Consider the following 8,597-nt stretch of genomic DNA (forward strand, 5'->3'; position numbering starts at 1 on the left):
AAAAAGTTTTTTTTTTTTTTTTTTTTGAATCATGTAAATACATACATATAAATTAATTTACGTATTCCAAAAAAAAATAGTGATATTAAATAATTATTGAATGTTGTGGGTTTGTGCTTGTAGGTAATTAAATAAACTTGTAATCTAATGCACATAAATCATGTAGGTAAATTAGATTCTTTTGTAGGTAAAAATTGTGCAGAACATATAGTTAGCTTGGTTTTGTGCATTAGGATTGGAGTATATATCTCTATTAATTAATAAAACTCTCTTTGTCAACTAAAAGAGGGTGAAAAAACAACTTAATCTTCTATCACACAAAAAACATGATGTGCAATAATGTAATTTCACATGTTCAAATTTTACTGCTTTTTTATTTAAACCTCACCTATAGGTGATGTTAAAATATCTCTAATATTTAAAATTAAAATTAAACCCCCCCCCCCCCACTCCCCCCACGTTCTCCCTCCCTCCCTCTCTTTCTCTCCTTTTCATTTTCTAAAAAAATATGTTCATACACACAAAGTGTGTAGGCAAATACTAGTATGCAATAGCTGAAGCTGTTTTAGGTTTATTGCTATGATGGTAGGTAAATTAACTTGTATATTTAATGCACCAAATCATGAAATTGCTATTATTATTATTTTTCAATCAGCACCCTACAACAATTTGAAAGTTAATACATTGAATACAATGAATTGCATGAAATATTTTGTAAAATATATATAATTAATTAAATGGATATAACAAGTGACAGATCCAAAACCTCCATCTAAGTATTATTAGGGGTAGTTTAGGCATCTAGAAAGTACACAATTTGAAAAGTCAAACTTAATTAAGAAATTTGCTTAGTTGGAGCCTAATCAATGGACTTTCGTCATGAAAATGAAAAGGAGATGGGTTTTAGTTAAAGAAAATATAGTTTCAATGGGTAATGTCAAAATTTCAGTAAAAAAATTCAAAGAAACGCGGATAAAAGAATGGCTCTACCTTACCTAATTTTTGTTCGTATTAACTATTAAATGTTGTGAAATTAACGCACACGTAATGCCCTTGTCTCAACAACGTTGGAATCTAGGCTTGAAAGCGAAGCTGAATGATATTTAATTCGACCACCAACTTTCTTTTAATATAGGCTCCATCTTGAGGATTTGGCGTCAATCATTCACACATACACTCACTCACACATCTCCAATATTTTCCCAAAGTTAGGAAATGCCAGAACAAACGGCAGCTTCCACTATGTCCAATCCCACCGTCGATAATTCCGATCCCTACAAGTTCCTTAAACTTGCATCCAATCCGGACGGCACAATCACACGCTTGACCAAATTTCCCAGCAGCCCAGCCACCTGCGATCCCAATCTTCCCACCCCATTTTTCACCAAAGACGTCCCCATCAACCAATCAAACAACACCTGGGTCCGAATATTCCTGCCCCGCCACCTGCTCGACCACTCCTCTGCAACCCCGCCCGCCAAGCTACCGCTCGTGGTGTACTTCCACGGCGGCGGGTTCATACAGCTCAGCGCAGCCTCAACCATAATGGACAACTTCTACGTAAACTTGGCTACCCAAGTCCCCGTGATCATCGCATCGGTGGAGTACAGGCTGGCTCCGGAGCACCGGCTGCCCGCTGCGTACGAGGACGCGGTGGAAGCGCTGCACTTTATCGAAACAGCCCCAGACCACTGGCTAAGGGACTATGCTGACTTGTGGAATTGTTACCTCATGGGCAGCAGCGCCGGTGGCAACATAGCCTACCATGCGGGACTTCGTGCGGCTGCGGAAGCTGACGATTTTCACCGGTTGAAGATCCGAGGGTTGATATTGCATCAACCGTTCTTCAATGGGGCCCAGAGAAGCAGATCTGAGTCAAGGTTGGAGAACAACCCCGCGTTGCCGCTGAGTAGCAGCGATCTGATGTGGGAACTGTCGTTGCCCGTGGGCGTTGACCGTGACCATGAGTATAGCAATCCAATGGTGGGGGATGGTTTGAGTGAGAGGTTGGATCAATTGAAGGCGGCTGGATTCAGGGTTTTGGTGGCTGGAAGTGGCGAAGATGTTGAAAGAAAATGGGGTCGAAGTGGTGGAGCATTTTGTTGAAGGAGGTTATCATGGGGTTGTTGACAAGGATCTTTTTGCGGTTGTAAAAAGTTTCACATCTTCTTCATAAGCTGAGGATGATTCTTAGAATAAAACTTGATGAAGTTGGTGGTGGCGGCGGCTTCAATAATAACTAGCCTCTCTGCATGCGCATTAGAAACATTTTTTTTAAAGTGATTATTTCATAAATTATGCGTGTGCGCACATCATAACAATAATATCTACATACTTTTATTGATGCCATCGTCAAACAATACGAGATTGTTATTCATGGAATTGTCAAACAATATGAGATTTTGGGTGCAAGTATATAATTGAAGTTGATGAACAATCGCATGTAGATGTAAATTAGAAAAAAGGTAGACGAAATGTCATTGGCTGATATTGAAACCCTAACACGTAGCGCCCCTAAAGATGTCTTACATTAGCTATTTTCAATTTGTTTAGTGAGGTAATTGGACAATTACAATGAAATTAAAACAACTAATGCAAGACGTTTTCAAGTGATGAAAGAAATAAAACATAATTAAATCAAGTGTAAAATTCGTGATAAATTGAAAGAGGTTTGTAAAAAATAAATAAAGAAATATAGCAAGGAACCAAATAATATTGTAAGAAAACAAAATAAACAATTAATCTATGACATTGAGTTTAAGAGTAAGAATTCATATATCAACTTTTCCTTCCAATGTTAGCATGAGTCATTAAAAGCATATAAAGATCATGTAAATATTATAGGAGGTATCTTTTTTAGGAATGTAGATATTGTGTCCTATTATGTTTCCTTATGTAATTAGGGCTGTATATATATCTCTTTTTGGTGTGTGGAATAAAATAAGTTATTATTCCTGCCGTATATTTCAACTTGGCATCAGAGCCAAACTACCGTAACCCTAGAAAACTGTATCTTCCGCTGTGACGTTCGGTTGACTGGTTCCTGCGCAGTTTGTTGCAGAGATTGGTCATACTGTGTATACTGTGATTGCAGCATGCTGTTTTGCTGCTGCCGTGTGGTTCTGTCTTGCTGCTGCTGTGTTTTTGGCAAGGGCTGTGTGTTTGTTCTGCTCTTGTCGTGCTATTGCTGGTGTGTGTTGCAGTGAAGGAAGATGGTGAACGTTGAAGATGGGGGCTCGGGGTAGAAGCTAGGATTTGGTGTTGGTGGTTCTGCCAACAATTCTGCTCTCAATTCTGTGATTATCCAGAATGATGCCTCGGCAGTGCCGAGTGCAGTGAAACTTAACGGGTCAAACTATCCGCTTTGGTCCAAAGTATTGGAGATGCATATTGTAGGACGTGGTAATAAGGGTTTTGTGACAGGAAGTATCAAGGAACCCAGGGAAGACAGTACCGAGTTTGAGACATGGGAGACTGGGAATGCTATTGTGAAGGGATGGTTCATTAATTCCATGGAGCCAGCCATCATGAGTTTTTTCATTCACCTCCGTACCGCTAAAGAAGTGTGGGAGGAGGTGGCTCGAACGTACTATGATGGCTCTGATATCTCTTAAATTTATGAGTTGAAGGTTAAGTCGTTTCGACTTCAACAGGAAGGACGTCTAGTTGGGGTGTACTACGCTGATCTCAAATCTGTGTGGCAAGAGTTGGATCAACGGCGGCCGATTGAGATGGCGTGTGCTCAAGATTTGAAGACGCTACGAGAGGAGGTCCAACTGGACCGAGTATATGCCTTTCTGGCACGTTTGGATGATGTTTTTGATAAGGTTCGTAGTGACATCTTACGAACCCAACCGCTTCCGTCGGTCGAGGAGGTGTTCTCTATGGTTAGGCGTGAAGCACAACATCACGCCACGATGATAGGTGGTAGTCATATTGGCAGCCAAGGAGGAGGACCTGCAGCGGCTATGGTGTCACGATCTCCTGCCAGTCTTCCTTCTGGTGATGTGTCAAACTTGTCTGTGAATTCCCGCTCTTTCACCCGGGAAAACAAAGATAATTTGAAGTGTACCTTCTGCGGCCAAACTCGCCATACCGAAGATACATGCTTTGAGAAGCATGGAGTACGCGAGTGGTTTCCAGAGTTGAAGAAACGGTTGCGTGCAAAAGAATGTGGGAACAATAGCTCACGAGGTGGACGGGCAGCCTTAGCTACTGCAACACCGAGCAACAACAAAGAAGCCGAGGTGCTTTCTGGTGAGCCGAGTCAATCTTTGTTGACTCATACTACTCTTGGTGAACCATCTTCAAATCCAGGTATTGTAGGCCGTGTTCTCTTAGCCTCCGACACTGCTCAGCATACAGGTTGGATACTAGACTCTGGTGCAACGGATCATATGACCTATGATAAAACTTTGTTTCAGTATATGACCACGCCTCGTAGAACATGTGTGGAGACTACTAATGGTACTACTGCTTCGGTTAATGGAGCAGGCACCGTGTGTCTTACACCATCTCTCTCTTTGCATCACTGCTTATTTGTTCCGTCTTTATCTCATCACCTGCTATCTATACCGCAAGTTACAGAACAGTTGGATTGTGTTGTATTAATGTATCATTTTTTTTGTCTGCTTCAGGATATTCAGACCAAGGGGATAATTGGGCGTGGCACTAAGAGAGAGGGGTTGTATTATGTGGATGATGTCGTTCCGGGAAGAGCTGCTGCGGTTCGGACGTCCACTACTAGTAATTTGAAGGACGTATGGATGTTACATCGCCGTTTAGGTCATGCTTCTTTTGGTTATTTAAGGCGTTTGTTGCCTAGTTTATTTCATGGAATAAATGAATCAGACTTACATTGTGAAGTCTGTATTCTTGCTAAAAGCCATCGTGTTTCGTTTCCTCCAAGTATGAATAAAAGTTTGTTTCCGTTTGATCTCGTGCATTCTGATGTTTGGGGTCCTTCCCCTGTAAGTGTGGCTTCTGGAGTTAAATGGTTTGTCACCTTTGTTGATGATTGCACACGTATGACCTGGTTATATGTAATTAAACATAAGAGTGATGTTGCTATGGTGTTTCAGTCTTTTTATCAGATGATCAAGACTCAATATTCCTCCATTATTAAAGTTCTCCGCTCTGATAATGGAGGTGAATATATTAATTTTGAGTTGTCTCAGTTTCTCCGTACTCATGGGATTCTTCACGAAACGACGTGTCCTCACACTCCACAACAAAACGGGGTTGCCGAGAGGAAAAATAGTCATATCTTGGAAACTGCCCGTGCATTGATAATAGGTGCCTCCGTTCCTCAACGTTTTTGGCCTGAAGCTGTTACTTATGCTATCTATCTCATTAACCGTATGTTATCCCGCGTTGTGGGCTTTCAAACTCCTCTCCAGGTGCTAAGTACACATGCTCCAGTGGTATCCATAAATACTCTTACTCCTCATGTTTTTGGGTGTGTGGTATATGTTCATATCCACAAAGTTCATCGTAGTAAGCTTGATCCCTGTGCTCTTCGGTGTGTCTTTGTGGGTTTCTCTACTCAACAAAAGGGATATCAATGTTATCATCCCGGAACCCGCCATATGTATGTGACTATGGATGTTACATTTTCTGAATCCGAATATTTTTATGCTTCTACCCGGTCCACTTCAGATCACCAGGGGGAGAGTGCGACTGTGGGTGATCTTGGTTGGTTGGATTCGGATTTAGGGGGAGACGTTAATGGTAAATCTGAAACTGATGTGAGCATAAGTGCTGCACCGCAGCAGGTTGTTGTCGAATCAAGTGCTGCACCACAACAGGCTGCTGCAGAGGAGACCAAGGAGAATAATCAGGGTGAGCCAGCTTCTGCCAAACCTAGTATTGCACAGGAACAACTGGATGTTACCGATCCAAGTACTGAGTTTAGTAGTATTTTATCCCCTCTCTCTAGTTCCACAGTGCCGTCCCATGCATCTTCTCTGAATATACCTGAGGTAAGTACAACTAATTCAAATAATATTGTCAGTACATATAAGTTACCACCTAGACAAAATCGAGGTGTGCCACCTGACAGGTTTTCTCCGGAAGGGAAGGTAAGGTATCCAATCACCAATTATATATCCTGTAAGAACCTTGCACCTGAACGCAAGGCTCTGGTAAATAACATAGAGTCCATTAAAGTTCCAACTCAAGTGGAGGAAGCTCTGAAAGATCCAAGGTGGGTGAAAGCAATGGATGAAGAAATGATGCCTCTACAGAAAAATAAAACCTGGGAAGTAGTGGAACTACCTAACGGGAAAAAGCCGGTTAGATGCCGCTGGGTGTTTGCAATCAAATACAAGGCTGATGGATCTATAGAAAGATACAAAGCAAGGTTGGTAGCGAAAGGGTATACTCAAACATATGGTGTAGACTATCAGGAGACGTTCTCTCCGGTAGCCAAGATGAATACGGTACGTGTACTTATCTCTTTAGCTGCAAATATACGGTACGTGTACTTATCTCTTTAGCTGCAAATATGAATACGGTTCGATGTGAAGAATGCTTTCCTTCATGGGAATTTGGAGGAAGAAGTATATATGGTTTTTCCTCCAGGATATGATGTGGGTAGGAAGACGGGGGTTTGTCGATTGCGTAAGTCACTTTATGGACTTAAGCAGTCACCTCGTGCATGGTTTGACAGGTTCACACAGGTCATGAAGAAGAATGGATATTGTCAGTGTCATTCCGACCATACGCTGTTTGTAAGGCGTAAATTGAATAAAGTAACTGCTTTGATTATCTATGTAGATGACATGATTATTACAGGGGATGACTCTGATGAAATATTAAGGTTGCAGATAAACCTTGCTGCAGAATTCGAAATGAAGAACTTGGGAGACTTAAAATATTTTCTGGGAGTTAAAGTTGCACGTTCATCCAGAGGTATTTTCTTGTCTCAGCGTAAATATGTGTTGGATTTGTTGAAGGAAACTGGTATGCTAGGGTGTAAACCGGTAGATACTCCTATAGTTGAGAAGCATCATTTGGGTATATATCCAGATCAGGTACCGGTTGATAAAGGCAGATATCAGAGACTTGTAGGAAGACTGATTTATTTGGCTCATACTCGTCCAGACATTGCGTATGCCGTAAGTGTTGTGAGCCAGTTTATGCACTCACCAAGTGCAGATCATATGGCCGCAGTCATGCATATTTTAGCTTATTTGAAGTCTGCACCTAGAAAAGGAGTATTATATGGGAGACATGGACATCTGAGAATTGAAGGTTTTACTGATGCAGATTGGGCTGGTGATGTAACTGATAAGCGATCAACATCTGGATACTTTACCTTTGTGGGAGGTAATTTAGTTACATGGCGTAGTAAGAAACAGAAAGTGGTCTCACGATCATCAGCTGAAGCTGAGTACAGAGGTATGGCACAAGGATTGTGTGAGATTCTTTGGTTGAGGAAGCTTATTTGGGAACTTGGGTTCAAGCCAAAGGATACTATGAGATTATATTGTGATAACAAGTCTGCAAGAGATATAGCAGACAACCCAGTGCAACATGATAGGACTAAGCACGTGGAGGTTGACAGACATTTTATTAAGGAAAAACTCGAAAGAAAAATTGTCTCTCTTCCATGTGTGACTTCCGAGGAGCAACTTGCAGATGTCCTCACTCATGGAGTATGTAGTAGAACATTTAATGACTCACTGGTCAAGTTGGGCATGTGTGATATCTATGCACCAACTTGAGGGGGAGTGTTAGCATGAGTCATTAAAAGCATATAAAGATCATGTAAATATTATAGGAGGTATCTTTTTTAGGAATGTAGATATTGTGTCCTATTATGTTTCCTTATGTAATTAGGGCTGTATATATATCTCTTTTTGGTGTGTGGAATAAAATAAGTTATTATTCCTGCCGTATATTTCAACTTCCAACACTACAAAATACAACTCGACTTAATATATTAATAATATATGTTATTAAAAATTGATAAAGATGAGTAAGCAGGGTTTGTGCTTCATGGTATACAGGCCCTTTATGCAAATGATCTCTATTTTTTTTTTTAAATGGAGATTAGGTGTGGGGTTCACTCTATATTGAATTTTAACGATCCAAACCGTCTATTTTGTAAGTCTTGATTCATAGATCATTCTTGCAAAAATTCAATTCAATCCGAAACCATTTGCCTATTTAATTATCAGTATCAAATTTCATTGTTTCTTGCATAACAAGGTATTCGTTCATTTCTTTGAACCCAATTAAATGTCTTAAATATTTCTTATTTGTCTAATATTTTGCAAGGATGATTTATGAGATACAACTTTAAGACGATTCTGATTGTTAAAGTTCGCTGTGGTGTGGACTCCACAATTAATTTCCATTTTTATAAAAAAATGAGAACCTCTTCCCTTAAGAGCAGTTCCAGCGTGGGAACCCTCCCCCCCAGGCAATACACTATGCTATCCACCTAGTGAATAGTAACTGCCCTTAATGAACAGTTATCGCCTTTTGCATCTCCACTGTTGCACTTCAATAGCCCTGGCAATAGGTAATAAAATATTAGCATTTTATTTATTTATAAAATAATACAAAATAATTTTATTTGTAATTTCGAA

At 40.4% G+C, this 8,597-nt stretch overlaps 1 pseudogene; it reads left to right on the forward strand.

The window, feature by feature from the left end:
* The first annotated feature begins 1,125 nt into the window (after window positions 1-1,125).
* Window positions 1,126-2,437, forward strand: LOC148696409 (carboxylesterase 1 pseudogene; annotated as a pseudogene).
* The last annotated feature ends 6,160 nt before the right edge of the window (window positions 2,438-8,597 follow it).

Source organism: Pyrus communis, chromosome 6 (genome assembly GCF_041283825.1).
Source record: "Pyrus communis isolate YQ-2024b chromosome 6, ASM4128382v1, whole genome shotgun sequence".
In the NCBI taxonomy this organism is placed as follows: domain Eukaryota; kingdom Viridiplantae; phylum Streptophyta; class Magnoliopsida; order Rosales; family Rosaceae; genus Pyrus; species Pyrus communis.